Source organism: Spinacia oleracea, chromosome 3 (genome assembly GCF_020520425.1).
Source record: "Spinacia oleracea cultivar Varoflay chromosome 3, BTI_SOV_V1, whole genome shotgun sequence".
NCBI lineage: Eukaryota > Viridiplantae > Streptophyta > Magnoliopsida > Caryophyllales > Amaranthaceae > Spinacia > Spinacia oleracea.
This window is the reverse complement of record NC_079489.1, coordinates 83,945,940-83,960,690: the sequence shown is the minus strand read 5'-3', so window position 1 is coordinate 83,960,690 and position 14,751 is coordinate 83,945,940. Positions and strand designations below refer to the sequence as shown.

At 36.3% G+C, this 14,751-nt stretch overlaps 1 pseudogene; it reads right to left on the bottom strand.

Annotated features, from left to right (window-relative positions):
• Positions 1-3,328: 3,328 nt before the first annotated feature.
• LOC130470416 (protein phosphatase 1 regulatory inhibitor subunit PPP1R7 homolog) lies at positions 3,329-14,515 on the bottom strand (annotated as a pseudogene).
• Positions 14,516-14,751: the final 236 nt, after the last annotated feature.

Genomic DNA, 14,751 nt, shown 5'->3' with positions numbered 1-14,751 from the left:
ATAGCTCCATATGAGCTATGCAAATGAAACACATGAGGGGGGAAATCACGACCACGTATATGAATGCGGTGTCCTCCATTGATTTCATCATTTTGGATTTCAAAGTAGCTATGCCTTACCCTTTTTGGAGTCCCCACCAAGGACTTTATGCTATGGTCACCACCACCTGCAAAACCATTCAAAACAAGTGCCCTCCGTATGGTCGCTAGATGTGGCGTGAGGCAAATTATCATTGATACAAACATCTGACACATCTATACTACAACATGACTCCTCTATCATGAAACCCTTAACAACGTGGGTTAAGTTGAATGTAACCTTGTCATCCCCCACATTGAAAGTCAGTTTCTCATTCTTAACATCTATGACTGCCCCTGCAGTATGTAGGAAACGTCTACCCAAAATAATGGGAGTATGTCTGTCCTCCTCCATATCCAACACAACAAAAATTACCTACTCTAACAGGCACATCTTCCAAAACACCCAGGGAGTATTTCACAGATCGGTCGGCCATTTGCAGAGTTATGTTGGTAACTTTTAAATCACCCATGTGCAATTTAGTACAAATAGATAAGGGCATGACACTAACACTAGCACCTAAATCACATAAGCCTTATCAATAAAAAGATTGCCAATTTTACATGGGATAGACAAACTCCTAGGGTCTTTCAACTTGGTGGAGACTTATTCTGTAGTAAATGCAACAGTATCCACCTTACTAAGTGATCTTTTCCTAGTCAAGATGTCTTTCAGTATTTAGCATATGCAGGTACTTCAGTAATTAATTCAGTAAAAGGAACTGTTACCTGCAGATTCTTGACCACTTCTAAGAACTTACCAAACTATTTGTCTAGCTTGTTCTTGAGCTAACATTGAGGGAAGGAAAGTTTGATAGGTGGGACTTGTATCTAAACTTTCTTCTCTGCCTTAGTGCTAGCCTCCTTATCCTTGACTACTTTTTCAGCCATTACCTTATCTGTGTCTACCTTCTCAGCTTCTTTTTCCACAATAACACTAGCAGATGCTCCAACATCGCCCTCAATAGACATAGGCGGCCCATCATACTCATAACCACTCCGTAGTGTAAGAGTATTTGAAGTCTCCCTATTCTCTAGATGTGGAGGGAGTTAACCTTGGGTACTCCCTGCTAGAGTAGTAGCCAACTAGGCCATCTGATTATCAATGATATAATATGAGAAACAAGAGAATCAATTTTAGCATCCTTTTCCATAAGTGATTTATGCATATTAAGCATCATATTCCGCATTTCCACCAACATAGAGTCAGACTAAGGGGCATGAAGTTGTGGTGGTGGAGTTTGTGCTTGTGGGGCGGTGTAGGATGGTCTAGGGAACCCAGGTGGTTGTTGTTGATTGTAGTTACCCCTTTGTTGATGTTGTTGCTGTGTTGGTGTAGGTTGTTGAAGCTGATGGGGATTATGAACATCAGTACTCCTGTAAGATAGAAGGGGATTATTTTTGTATCCCTCATTGTAAGAATTGAAGTACGAGTTATTCCGCTTGTAGGCCTGAAATGCATTGCATTGCTCAATGGAGCTTCTACACTTCTGCGCATAATGACCAAACATCCCATAACTACCACAGATACACAGCTTGGGTATTTATTGCAGCTACACTAACAAGTTGGTCGGATTGAGATTCATTTGTGAAGTAAGTTGTTCAATGGAATTGAGCTCATACTTACCACCTTTGTTGGGCATGCCTATAGGATCCCAATATTGGGCATTGTGAATGGCCATCTCCACGATCACCTCCAAAGCTCTAGACACTGGGAGTTGCATAAACCTCCCATTTTCAGCAGAATTAAAAATTAATCTAGAGTCATTGCCAGATCATTGTAAAAATGTTGAGTCAAAAACCATTGTTGGAGACCATGGTGAGGGCACTCCCGTTGAAAACTTTTGACCTTTCCCAAACCTCATGTAATCTCTCTTCGATCTGTTGGGAAATATAAATAATTTGGCCCCTCAGACGAGTAGTCTTCTTAGTTGGGAAGTACTTCACATAGAATGCAAGGGCCAATGATTCCCAGTCAGTAATCTTATAGCCGCTCTATTAAGCTGATTGGTCCATAGCTTTTCCTTTCCACTCAGAGAGAATAGGAAAAGCATCTCCATGGTCTTCTCTGCAGTAACACCCTTCTGCTTGACCGTTGAGCAATACTGAATATGGAGATTGGGGTCTTCACTCTTTTCCCTACCAAACTGATGTCTCTCAATCATGTTGATCAAAGAAGGCGCAATTTTGAAACTTTGCATCAATATTAGGCATGATTGCCTTTGGTAGCACAGACAAACAAGGCTTGGAGTAGTCTGTAAGCCTTAGCTCGGTTGGGTCACCCATCTCTGAATCTGGAATAGAAAAGATGTCCTGCATATGGTCAGATTCAGTGTAAGATATATCTCCTACTTGTTTGACGAATTTTTTTCGTCTGCGAAAGCTCCTTTCGGGTTCGGGATCGTATGGAATAAAATCCTTAGTACATGTGGTTCTGCCAATAAACAAATAAAACTACAAACAATGGTGAGATCCGATATCAAGGAACGAGTGTCCCTTGAGATAAAAGAAAAAAATAGTCTAAAACAAAACTAATAGTAGAAAATAAAACCGTTTCCCCGGCAACGACGTCAAAATTGGATAAGCTAAAGTCATATCACCTAATTAAAGATAAACCTAATTCCACTAACCAGATAGCAAGGGAGGTCAGGATCCAATCCACAGGGAAACAACGTTCTTTCCACTATTAAAATAAAGGTCTAGACTATTGAAAACAAGAATATGGTTTGGTTTGATTATTAAACTACGAACTAATTAAATAAGGAGAAATCAAATAATAAAAGGCCTAGGGTATAGGTTCACCAATGAATAATAATCGGATGGGAAACAATCACTAACAATCAATAAAGTAATTAATCAGACTAGCATGCTCTCGCGAATCGATACTAATCATAGAATTCGAAATAATAAGCTCTCGTAATTTATTAAACTCAATTGTACTATTTAAACTATCCTAAACATGAAATTGCATCTCTCGAATCTTAACTCGATATTGCTAGACTAATACAATAAACATGCGCATATCTAATCGCATAGCAATGGAATCAATGAATAGGAAATTAATTAACAATACCAACAATCAACAATAACTAACCATCTCTTCATATTAATTCATGGATTCCCAGAATCCTAGATTAAAACTACTCATACATGGTTGAAGTAAACAAAGCACAAATATTTAACGGAACATAATTAAAAATGAATAAAAAAAGGGAAGAAATAATGAATACCTAATTGAAGAACGGAAGATAATCAAAAGATTAAGACTTTGAATTGAAAATAAACTAAGTGTTTGACAAAAGTTGAGAGCAATAATAAAACTAGTAAAAGTTTAAGTGCTGAAAATAAGATTCCTAATAAGTTCCTCAAACTCTAATATACATAGTCGTCCTAAATTTTAAAGAAAAATAACTCATTAAACTCCAAAACACGGGATGGGTTGTCATCGCCTGATAGGGCAATGAGTCGCCCGATCGCACGATCTGCTCGACTGCACGATTCACAATCTTCTAAACTCCATATCTGCTTCGTTATTTGTCGAAATTAGGCGAGTGACCACTAGTTGGAAAGTTCTTGAAGTCTTGAATCCAATCCAATTAGAATCACTGCATTTAGATTTCAGGAACTTGAGTTATGATTAAAATAGTGGGAAAAATCATTTTTCTACTTCTTTCATTATTAGCTATGCTTCAAAACTCTTCCAACTCAATGTTCGTGCTCTCAAAAGAACATTATATCTTGTAGTGGTTCAAATGAGTAGGACATGCATTCGAATATGCAAGTTCCTACAATGATAACCCTGAAACTACAAACACACTACAAGGAGTACATTAGTATTAAAAATGGCTCCGAATAGCACAATTAAGACCAATAATCAACGAGGGACGGGCGTAAAAACCCTATATAAAATAGGCATATAACACGCTTAATAAGATAATCTCTGGACAAACCGGCATTGTTAAGTACCTTTAATCAATTTAAATCACAACTTTGACGATCGTTAGTTAATTATTGTGCATTAAAATCAACTCAGGTTAGTAATGTAGCCTAACGCATGTCCCTTTCGTCGTCGCATTGAACTAGTAAGAACTTCCGCATCGGCTAATGCTGGGCACTCCCCATATTAGTAAATGGCCCTCAAACCCTCATTCCCTACTCTGCGGATGTACATTGAGCGATCTCCACATTAGGGATCACAAGGGAACCGAAGGTCGTTGTGGTCGAATACGTGAGCATGGGTTTCGGCTTTACTTGCGTATCACAATAACCAGGTTTTGTGAGTTTTCCTCAATATCGTTGAAAAAGGAATGACGACTCCACAATACTAGTTAAAAGGAGGTTATTGCCCACAGTTCGCTCCCTTTTACTTAATACAATTTCCACATCCGCGAGGGTAGTCGTTCGAGCCATTTCTTTGGAAAAGCCTCGTCTTTTCGACCCCCTTCACACATACAATCTTCAAAATAACATATATACTCCCAGAGTCCTAGCAGAGCCAAGCTCCGGGAAGTTCAAAAGCGCAAAAGCACATTCAAGCCTCGGTTCCAGCGGACCCAAGCTCCGAGAAGTTCAAAATAGCAAAATTCCAGCACACCAAACCTCCGGTAAATCAGTGCATTTCAAGCCTTCAAAAATATATTTTCCAGTGGATATTTCAACATTCCCCATTGGATTGAACTAGACATATCCCGAACGGAATCTCAAGCAAAAATCAAGTAACCAATGTACTCAAACCAGGATATTCAAAATTCAAAAATCGAAAGCATGCAAATTTTTTGATGCCAAGCTCCATTGCAAGCAAGGTCTGGAAAGTTCAAGCCATACAAGATGAGAGTCATCAATCCAGTCCGGAGGCAGACTCGACCGTTTTTTTTCTTCTAACGCTTGTTTTATGCAGGTACCGGCGTACAAAGGATGGTTTTGATTGTAGAGCATTCTTCTTCCTATTCGAAAAACTTTGACTTGCGCATTTCTATCCTAAAGCTTAGTCAGTGGGGGATTCTGTAGACACCTAATTTGTGTCTCCCATTAGGGTTGATGAAGATACTAATTGACCTAGATTCAAGTTGGTGCAACTCCGAGCGGAAGCCCCAATTGAGAAAATTCAATGAAATTATTCCAAGTCCAAAAATCCAAAATTTGAAGCCCAAGTTCTTTCCCAAGCCGGAACTTGGTACAAAATTCAATTCCAAACATAATTTCTAATTAAAAAAATCACGCGAAATGGATGCCACGATCAGTCTCCGAGGCACTTTTCCAATCAAAATTCTATTAAGCATTCCAAATTCAGGAGCCGACCCACAAAACCAAGCATCTCGAGCGCCGACCAGCAAAACCGAGCAAAATCAGTACCAATCAGCAATCCCGAAACTCCTCAAAAACTTCACTTTGAAAGAAGTAAATCCAATCCTTAACCTCCAAGCAAAAGGACGGAGAAGGTACAAATCATCTTTTGTAAACAGCCACCGCGAGCAAAAAAATAACCGCCTTCGTCCTTTTGTCAGCAGGGCTTGCGCCTGGCATTAAGCCGGCCAAGCTCACAAAACTAGTTGTCCTGCGCCTGGCACAACCCTTGCTGGAGGTTTCCATCATTTGTTCTATAAATACTCGTCATTTTTTACGAAATGAAGGAGGAAAATATCAGACCTAAAGTGTTGTAATGCTGCACAATTTCTCCCAACACATACACTTCTACAAAATACAATATTTACCTAAAATCAAATAAGAAATCCAAAGTTAAAAATCTAAGAAATTGAGGATAAAAATTGGAAGCATCAACCTAGAAAAGCTAGGTAATTTCGAGGCCCTAATCTCTCCAATTTCTATTATCTACTCTTCTAATTTGAAGTTTACAAGTAATCCAAGAATGTTTATGTGAGTTCATACTTACTTAAACAAGGATAATGCCAAAAAGTAGTAATTTTTAGCGGATTTCATACTTGAACTCCCTTCAAATTAATGAGCTTCCACACTCCACTTTCACGTTCAAAGCTTCAATCTTTAATGCTTATTTTCGAAAATCATGGTTAGTAAGTGAGGTTTTCATTCTTGAAAATTCCCTTTACAACAAGCATCATACAATTTTTACAAAAACCCTAACTTTGCAAATGTTCAAGGATGTTTGAGAAGTGCAATTCCTTCTTCAAACTAGAACTCGTGAACTTCAAGTTTCATGTTCAACATTCAATTTCAATATTCAAATTTCAATTATATTTAAGTGAGAGAAAACACTCTTTAAATTAGAACACTTTCATGTCTTGGAGTATATCAAAGATAAGATTTTACTAGCATGAAACTTATAGTCTTTGAATATTTAGCCTCCTAATTTCAATATTCAAGTTCAAGTTCAATATTCAGGTTCAAAATCGATGATAGTTTTTAATGAGCAACCTCATTTGAAGTTAGATTCATACAAAAATTGTGTTCAATGGGAAACATGTCATGCTTGAACAAAGCTTTTCTCTATTGAACATTCAAGATCGTACCTTTCAATTCCTTTATTGCAATTTTGATTATTTATGCTTTAACTTGCTTATTTAGTCACTTATTTCAATTCCGCACTTTACAATTCAATTTTACACCAAGTCCATTCTAAGTGGTGTATAATTTTACTGTAATGCACCCTATACTATTGCTTGTGATGATTTCGTTTACTTGTTTAATTCTTTCATCACCTCACATGTTAATCAACAAAATACAAAAGTTTGATCACCCAGCAAGATAATTTTTGGACAACCGGCCTAGGTTCTTTAAATTTGGTTAAAGCAAAGCAATCACGTACAAATTAGCAAATTCTATATTCTAAATGCATGCCAAAACTGCCTAAACTAGTGTCATGATTAGGATTTATCTACACGAAAACGATATTTTTATTGAATTAACCAAAGTTTGCAAATCTTTCCAAATAAATGCCTCATTCTCGGATCGGAATCTCTATTCATTTTTCGAGCCCAATTTCCTTAGCCGAGTCATAGTCTTTCCAAACCGACCCTTAAAAGGATTGGTGGCGACTCTGTCGAAATTCAATGTTCAAAGTCGTAGGGGTCCTTACGCTCTATTTTTTTATTTCGATTTTCAATGTTCAAAACTGGTTAACAGCATTAGTATGACTCTAGAAATTGCCTCCCCTTGGGGGTTGGATTGTCAAAAATCAAGTCAATTCTAGTAGTCACTCTTTTCGATAAACCGGTCTAAGTTCGGTTGTTTGGCGATTTCCAAACAGATTTCATCAACCTTCTAAAACTTACATTCAAAATACAAATATACAAGAATATGATACAATAAGCCCCCTACAAGTTTGCTTAGAACTACTTTAGATAGTATATATCTGAAATGGCGCATGTTAATATATATGCAAAATAAAATTTGCAACAACAGAAATTTTTGTGCAGGTGTAAACTACGATTCAAACAAGTATGAGCACTATCTCAGATAGCGTTTTTGAAGATTAAAATCGTTGTCCCAGATAGTTGTTTTCGCAAGTGAAACCTTCATCTAGATAGTTGTTTTCGCAAGTGAAACCTTCATCTTAGATAGAGGTTTTGCAAGTAAACTGCTATCTCAGATAGAGGTCTTACTGGTACAACCTCTATCTCAGATAGCGGTTTTACAGGTATACCGTTATCTCATATAGCGGTTTTGGTCTGGAAAATAAATGGAATAACTTTACTCGATCCTACGTGGACGTTATTTTGGTAAATAAGTTTCATTTCGATGCAGAATGAGAAATAATTTTTGAAATGGCATTACTTTGGTAAACCGTTCCGTGCCAGAATGGTTATCGGGTATGACTAGAAATCTTGTCGGCTTTGCCAGTTTGCCTGCGCAGGTTCGGTTTTTTTTTTCCATTTCTTAAGTAGCTTTGATCTTTTGATTTAAGTAATTTAACGATGTTTCATTGTGCATGTTAAAACTATACAAAGACGAGGAACTATATTCCTATCTCATATATGTTTTGATCAAGTTCAAATATGATATTCATAAGTTCAAATATGGTACTCGTAAGTTACAATATGGTACTCATAAGTTCAAATATGGTACTCATAAGTTCAAATATGGTACTCATAAGCTCAAAAATGGTACTCAGAAGTTCAAAAATGGAGTTCATTTCTCAAATATGGTGCTCAAACGTTTTCAAAATAATGGTGAAATTACCACCTAGCCCTCGGATATGTGTTTGGAAACACATCTTTGAGATGGGCATCTCCCCCCTCATACAAAGACAACTTTTTAGGTACCCCATCTCACACACTACCCCTTTTATAATAATCTTTACGGGTTTTTTTTACGATATAGGTCATTTATGGCCAAAAATGGCATTTTCGTTCCCAACTACCAACAAACGAACCTATTTCCATATTCTAAACGTTTTTCATGATTCATATGATTAATTATATGTTTATAAGACTCATTTTAAGTTCGTTATGCACGCCTATGGGTCATTTGGGTCGATATAGGTCATTTATGGCCAAAAAATGGCATTTTCGATCCCAGCTACCAACAAAAGAACCTATTTCCATATTCTAAACGTTTTTCATGATTTATATGATTAGTTATATATTTATAAAAGTCATTTCAAGTTCTTTATGCAAATCTAAGCCTCATTTGGCTCGATATAGGTCATATTTGGCCAAAAATGGCATTTTCAATTCCAAATATCAACAAATGAACCTAAGGACACTTTTTAAATCTTTTTTATGTTTGATATGATTAGTTAGAAGTTACTAAGATTCATTTCAAGTTCTCTATGCACATCTAAGGCTCATTTGGCCCGATATAGGTCATATTTAACCAAAAATGGCATTTTCAATTCCAAATATCAACAAATGTACCTAAGGACACTTTCTAAATCTTTTTTATGTTTGATGTGATTAGTTAGAGGTTACTAAGATTCATTTAAAGGTCTCTATGCACATCTAAGGCTCATTTAGCCCGATATATGTCATATTTAGCCAAAAATGGCATTTTCGATCCCAAATATCAACAAATAAACTTGATGACACTTTCTAAACCTTTTTTATGTTTCATATGCTTAGTTAGAGGTGACTAAGAATCATTTCAAGTTCTTTATGCACATCTAAGGCTCATTTGGCTCGATATAGGTCATATTTGGCCAAAAATGGCATTTTCGATCCCAAATATCAACAAAAGAACCAAAGTAGATGAGAATAAGGATTGGAAACCAAAGTAGATGAGAATAAAGATTGAAAACCTAATACTAAGTATTATAAACATGTAAAGGGTTAAGAATTCCTATTTTGGTTCATTAGTTGAGAGTTGGGAGCGAAAACGGCTATTTTAGTCAAAATATGACACATAACGATCGAACGAGCCTCAAATGTGCAATCACACAACTACACTTAAATTTAAAAGAAGCTCTGTTGGTTTATCCAATTCTAGCATTCAAAATAGGATAGCAAGACTAAGATTAGGTGCATACACATGGGTTATGCTCAAGATAAATAGTGGTAATCGTCTCCCTAGAACCAGCAACTGCCTCAGCCATATCCTCCAGAGAGGCAATCTGGTTTTCATTAAGCCACAGATCTTCCAACCTGAACAAAAAGATCCATTCAAAGAACATAATTATGTTGCGGCTAAACAGCCAACCATCAATTTCATGATAAGTACTTACTGGTAGAAGATAACCATCATACCTTGCCAACCTTTCAATATCCTCTATTGCTGTTAGCTTATTCGATGCAATATCCAAGACACGGAGGTTTGCCAATGTTGATAGGCCTTCCATTTTTGTAATTCCATTATGGCTCAGGTACAATTCTTCAAGGGCTACACATTCCTGCAATATTTACACCACAACAGAAAAAACACAGAAGGACAGAGTCTCAAAACTGTATCAAGTGTAATCTACTAATCTTCCATAAATCAGGGGGATAAAGCATACCTCGAACCCTTTCATAGATGTCAAGCGGTTGCTCTGCAAACTGAGTTTTTTAATACATTTTAACCCACATAAGTTAACAGCTTTAATCCGATTTCGACCAAGCCACAACTCTTGCAAGTTGATCAAAGTTTCTAGATTCTCCATTACCTAAAAAAGGCAGTTATTGTATTACCAGAGCTTGTCTTTCAAACAGAGACCGAAGTTGGGACATTATAATCTAAGGAGGAAATTTCCGATTACATTTCTTAAAATTCTGCAGAATGTCTTGCTTTACAGTAATTAATCATATAGCCAAAATGTCGTGCTTTACACTAATTAAGCATATAGCCATTAGCTGAAAAATTTCAGGACACATACCCGCAATCTATTGGAGCCCAGTTCAAGTATTTGCAGCTCGTGAATATGCTCAATTTCCTCTATCTTAGCGACTTCATTTTTTGACACATAAAGTTCTCAGAGAGTGTTGGAGACCTTTTATAGCCCACTTGAAGACGGTATCTCATTGAAAGTCACATCAAACACCAGAAGATTTTAGAATATGCTGACATCAGGTATCTTTGTAAGTTTGTTGTCTCTAAGTACCAACTCCTACATACAATAGCAGAAAAGGCTAAATTGCTGCTACAAATCTGAAAGTTCTTTGCTACAAAGGCAAAAATGCTGCTACAGAGTTTGCCGAACTTAAGGGACAAAGTATACACATCGAAAAGAAATTGTAGTTCAGTTACAGATTGTGGTAATAGTCACGTTGTTGCAGAAGACGCATCTTGCAGATGTTACGAATTACGCCAATTTTCATGGTGAATTGACGTTGGAGAATTTAAAAAAAAAAATCAACTTCACCAACTCAAGTGCTTTAGAATACATATTTTAGATTACAGTTGAAAACATACTTTTTGAAAGCTTTTCTTGTAATATGCAGAGACAAGAGGTTATAAACATTAAGTTGACTCTATATCTCTAGTCTCTACTATGAGTATTACTTCATCTTATATGTAAATTCAACTTTATCAATATGCTTACGGCGTTTATAAAAGATTAATATGTCTGATGCGACAAAAAGACCAGTCAATATTGGAAGTCGCTGCATGACTAAAAACACACGCCTGAAACGACAAGTTAAAATCCTTTAACAGAAAAGCATCTGTGCAAGGATACATCATGATTTAATTCCATGCTATCACATATTCCGGCATGGGGTAGACTCTTTCAGATAAGAAAATTTGATTACTAAAGATGAAAAATAGTAGATTTAGAGGATAAGATATCCTCACATGTGACAAGAAAAAAAAAACCTGTACCAAAATATTGTTCTCTTAATCACCTCCATCATTACTAATAGTTCAAGTTTTCTTTCAAAGTCACAGTTAAACACCTAGCAGATGAGAAAAAAGTATGAGAATATCAAAAGCGAGAAAAATGTGACTTTATACTCAAGAACTTAACGATAGAGGAGGCATTTATATCAGAAAACGGTAGGGGGGTGGGGGGCGGAAGACCGGAGGGGTTGAGCCGTTAATGATGTCCTTCATAAAATCTGGTAGAATACTGAATCTGCTGTGAGTTGCAGAGGCAGCTCACTAAGGTTCCGGGAGTTGCAGAGGCCCAAGTTCAGCAACCCTGATACAATGAGTCACAACTCAAAATGTACAAGGCAACTTCACAAAGGTGCTTCTTAAATTAGTACAGTACATAAATAAACACAGTAACCTAGTGAGTCAATTGGGTCAAATGCACTATAACAAAGACCAAGAATTTCTCTTAGACCTTTCATCAAACATCTGGAAGACATAACTCAAAACCCACAAAAATGAAGTCACAGGGTCATTAAAATTAAAATTAAAATTAAAATTAAAAAAAAACCCAAGAAAATCCAACTACAACATGAAAAGCATAACTAATGTACTCAATGAAAAATTGAAAATATCATTCAGATGGACAGATGGATTTTTCAGAAAAGTCGAAAATAAATAAAACCCAGAAAAATGAGAGACTTTGCTTACATGGGTTTTCATCTTCATGAAATGTTGTAGAAGAAGAGAGCTCCTTTCTCCATTAAACGCCTTCAATGAAATACATCAGACAGCCTTATAGTTCGCTACATTGTAGAAATAACTAAAGCTAATCAAGAGAGAATTTCCATGAATTAAAACATTAGCAGTCAAATTGAAGTACCCAATCCAATAAGAAAGGATATATTCACCTAATTCTGAATGAGCTACCCGGATGAAAAGATCAAAACATACAAGACCAAGAAGTGGAACTGAATAACTGAAACAACACGCGAGTACAGCTTATGATCAAGTAGTCAAATGCACGTCTTTCAGCAACTAGCAACCAGCAACCATCTCATCAAACCCCTGCAATTTTTAAAAAAAAACAAGAGTATTAATTAATGTAATCATAAACAATATTTGGACTATATTTACGAACAAGAATATATAGGACTATAGGGGCTAAGCGATTTACATGTATTTTCTGTATTCCGTCTTCAGTATTTAGATAACGCAAAAGTTTCAGAACTGCGTTACAACAGCTCAAACCTCCAGCATTATCGAGATCAAAATCTACAGCAAGAAACATGAACACCTGAATCAAATACCACATGAATAAATTAAAAATTTAGAAATACCCCCCAATACCGTGAAGTTTACCTTTCCTCGTCAAAACATTAATCAATTCAGATCAATCTGACTCATAAAATCAATTCAGATCAATCTGACTCACCAACAATGTATTAATGATCTTTACACAGCACACCTCTTTTCTAGAAAAACTCAGATCAATCTGACTCATAACAACTAAAGTCAAAGAAACTATTAACCTTAGACTCTTACTATCAATATAGAGGAAAATTCCCACTTTTTCATCCCAAGTTAATTTACCACATGCAACAAGCTAGCTATCTCCGGTTATGGAAGAACAGATCAACCAACTTTCTATGCAATGTATTCACCAACATCTATCAAACTGCAAATCGCAGGAGTTCTCCAGCAGGAAATGCGAGAGCATGCAGACCACCACACTCAAGGTATGTCTTCTACTCTGAAGAAAAGATTCGAGGTACGAAGCAGCTTTGTCGGGAAAAGAATCCCCCACCCAACATAAACTATCAACTACTAAGTACTAGTTCTATTCAACTATTCATAAAGGAATAGGATATTCTCATAGTATACCGAAGTAATAAACTTTTTAGGATAGTTCTTCACAGTTCAAATTCCTCCTAGCAAAGAACCATTCCTAGAAGATTTTTCAAGTTTTTTCATAAACTATATGACATATTAGCGTTGCTACCCCAAAAGAGGAAATGGTAGTGAGAGAAAACAACATCAAATCCTAATTGCATTTGCCGTGAAACTTCATCCTCCCTATTTCTTCTACTTATACTCCTTCACTGCTAATGATTTGGGATTGAAAAGTGCAAACTATTTCATTCTTCAATGATAACCCGGAAAGAAATCCATATTATGTATTGACACTTTTGAATGGTTGAGATTACATTTAAGGTTGAGTCTGTGTAAAATGTGTCTGTTTTTTCTAAAATGCCTTACCTAATTTTCCTTGATTATTTCCATGGTAGTACATCAAATGATCCTACAAACGCTAATGAATATGGATAACTCAACAATAAACCAACCATAAACAATTCAATACAATCGACAGTAATTGACAATAAACCCTACTGATCAAGTAAACTAATTAGCTCAATCAAACACCAAAACCACACAATAATACTCAAATCAAACACCAACCCAATTCGTCCCAATTTCATGAACCCTAATTTCCAAAAATCCCCAATTCAAAAATCCTAAACCGAAAAGGAGAAATTCGTCGGCAAAAGGAACAGAAAGTCAACCATAAGTTAGAAAGAACCTGAAGAGTTTTGGCATCTTGAGAGCGTTTTTTAAGATTAGTAACATAACGGAAACGACGGCGGCGATTGAGAATGAGTGATCCGACGACTTTCCACCACTGAACACGAACATCTTCTGGCGCATTTGGCGGCAAATTGAAGTCCTTAAGCAACCTCTCCATTGAATAAGCTTCTTCTGCTTCTGCATCTACTTCTGTTCAGAGCTGTATTGGTAGGAAGAAAACAATTTGGCCATCGGCGAATTTGCAACAAAAAGACGGTGAAGGAGTAGAGGGGGGAGGGAGCAGCGGCCAGCGACGGTGAAGGAGGAGAGGGAGGAGGGAGCAGCGACGTGATGAAGTACGGTGAAGGAGCAGAGGGAGGAATGAAGTACGGCGAAGGTGCCTTAAGGAAATTTTTTTTGGGTTGCGCTGTTCATTTTGGAGGGAATTAGTTAAATGTTTTTTTTTTTTTTTTTTTTTTCGATCATCAAAAGTTGCTCTTGTGTGATAAGGGCAACCTTTAATGAGCAACTTATAAGGATTTTTCCTCGAGTGATGTTCTTTACACTTTGCATTATTTTATTTTTGGACATGAAAATTCACTATCTTAACCCTCTTACCCCGGAACATTTACAAATTTTCACTCAGTTTCTCTTACTTTATTCATTTTTTTTCTTACACCCACCCACCTTTTTAACCATTTACCATACTTTATCCATATTTTATTATATTCACCAAATTTTTTACACACATTTTCTATTTTGTTTTAATATTTATGCAAAAATAACAGTAAAGATCATTTTGAAATAGAGGTAATACCTTTTTAAACTATCTCTTTTGTTTTATCCAAAAATTTTCTCTTTTGTCTTGATATTTATGCAAATAATAACTCTAAAGATCATTATAAAATGGAGG